Source organism: Argopecten irradians, chromosome 15 (assembly GCF_041381155.1).
Source record: "Argopecten irradians isolate NY chromosome 15, Ai_NY, whole genome shotgun sequence".
In the NCBI taxonomy this organism is placed as follows: Eukaryota; Metazoa; Mollusca; class Bivalvia; order Pectinida; family Pectinidae; genus Argopecten; species Argopecten irradians.
Window position 1 is genome coordinate 21,734,458 of NC_091148.1, and position 2,664 is coordinate 21,737,121.

Below are 2,664 nucleotides of genomic sequence, written 5' to 3' on the forward strand. Positions count from 1 at the left end.
AACTTATATATCATGTTCGGTTTTGTGTCTTCTTGTATAGTGGAACTTTTTGCCTCTGACGCACAGGACGGGCGAACCAGCCATCCTACTCCCTAGGCAGGAATCCAAGATTCCGGCCAAAACGTTGTCAAATGTCAGAATGAAACGTCAGTATAAACAATTGTACTTCACCAACATCATATCGATTATAACTAAGTAAGAAGAGGTGTTCCATTTGTGTTCATCAAATGTTTCTTTGACTCAGTGTTATCAATACTATTATGAAGACATATAAAACAAATTATACTGTACATTTTTTGTGGAGAAGTGTATGTTTGTTACGAAAACGTTTAAGATTTGCAATATTTGCTGCAAAGTATATGAGAAGTTTAAAAGAACAGGAATAGTGAAATTATAATGAATTATAAGATACATAACATTTTGTTCTACGATGATATTTATCTCGTAAATATGATTGTCAAATTAAACATAACGATTTGAAATTGTAACCTTCACATTACATGTTCTGAACATATATTTTGAAATCCTAAAAAACGAAGTTTTGACTCAAAATAACAAATCAATCAAAATATAGAACTTGAAATAGGTACTAAGGAGATGTATATTATTTGTTCATTATCCTACATTTTGCTTTATTTCTTATTTTCAGGTGATTCAAATTGATATTTTATTCCTGTATCCAATAGCATGCTGTCCATACACGATTGGTAGCCATTGAATACTATACATATTTTCATTATCATTTAATATATAACAGCAGATAAATATATAAGGAACAAATAATTTTGAATCAAACGATTTTTTCGTTAATGCAAGGTGAGCGGTGATTAAAGATTTATTTCCCTTTTACCATAAATATATGAGATTATTTTATCGAATACCGCACAATTCTGTCACAAAGGACGCTAAGAAACCCTCAATATTTCAGGGGTTACTTTCACTGTCGTTATGTTCAACCCTTAATTATGTCAGGATAGTAAAACTCATAGCAGCTCTAGAAAATTAAATACTTCCTTTTTTGAATTACAGACAGCGATGTCCAAATTAAATGCCATACAGTTCCTTGGTCGTTATTTGATTCTATTAGTGAACATCAAAAGACCAAACTACATGACTCATCTACACACAAAACCTTCTGTTCATCGAGGCGTGGGTATATCAACAATCATAATAATCATAGGATATCGAAAGTGATATATAACGTCAGTTCCAGCAACCCCTGGAATATGGAGGATGTGAATTTAACGTAAGTACCGATAGTAACCGCAGGAAGATCGAGGATGATGAATAATGAAAGTGATAGCAACGCCTGGAATATCGAGTATATGGATATAATGACAGTGATAGTAACCCCTGGAATATCGAGGACATGGATATAACGACAGTGATCGTAACCCCTGGAGTATCGAGGATGTGGTTGTTACGTTAGTGATAGTAAACCATGGAATATCGAGGAAGATATATAGCGACAGTGATAGCAAGTCCTGGAATATCGATGATATGGATAACACGACAGTGATAGTATCACCTGCAGTATCGAGGATGATATATATTGTATAACGACAGTGTTAGTAATCTCTGGAGTATCGAAGATGGCATAATGAGTGTATTTCTTTACGGAACTTAAAGACAATATAATTGTTGTTATTATCATATTCAAATCTTGGTTGTCATACATATATATCAATTCTTTACATTTCTAACCAGCCTTGAATGAGAAGCAGCAAAGACTGGGAATAAATCTTGGTAAAATCAATAATTCCATATAGATATTGTTTCTAAAATACGTATTGTGCCATTATTTCATGCTAAATGAGCACGTCCTATAAGGAAATTAGTTCTTTTTAATATAGTTTGGAAAACTTACGTTTAACGCAAAAGTCGTAGTACACACATACCTTTTAAAATGCGAAATGAGAAATAAAAACATCAAAAACGTTAACACCGTCCCCGGGTGGGCTTGAACCACCAACCTTTCGGTTAACAGCCGAACGCGCTAACCGATTGCGCCACGGAGACTTGCTATTTTAGCTACTGGTATGTTATCGCTCTTAAGATTCTTAGTGTTTAACTTTCAGGTAAGGTGTGATGTGTGAAAGTTTACAGCTGTTTCCATTTCTTAATCGATTGCATTAACTTATCACTCTGGACTAGTATAGTTGAGCATTTATTTGACAGTGTTTTTAAAAACTTTAAAGTTTACAACTATCAAAATAACTATATAAATGCGATATTTTCAGATCGAGTAGGGTTGCATAATGTTATGACGACACAATTATCATTTCTAAATGCAGGTAGCTTTAAATCGAAAAATTACCATGTTAAGAACGCTTTATAATCATTAAAATTTATCGTAAAACTCAATTCAGCCATTCTAAATCGTATTTTTTTTTTCCTGGGGGAGACCCCCGGACCCCCCTAACACCAAATTCTCGCGCCTTTGGGCGCTCGCAAATACATCAAAATGCATCGTAAAACTCATCTAAGCCATCCTAAATCGTAATTTTTCCCAGGGGGGACCCCCGGACCCCCAAAACACCAAAATCTCGCGCTTTCGGGCGATCGCAAAATTATCAAAATACATAAAACTCATCCCGGGGGTCACCCTCAGACCCCTAATAAAACACCAAAATCTCGCACCTTCGACGCTCACACGCTAATTTG

General features: G+C 34.9%; 1 non-coding gene across 1 annotated transcript; it reads right to left on the reverse strand.

The window, feature by feature from the left end:
- Positions 1 to 1,945: 1,945 nt before the first annotated feature.
- Trnan-guu (transfer RNA asparagine (anticodon GUU)) lies at positions 1,946 to 2,019 on the reverse strand. The gene has a single exon. It is a non-coding gene; the product is annotated as a tRNA-Asn (tRNA).
- Positions 2,020 to 2,664: the final 645 nt, after the last annotated feature.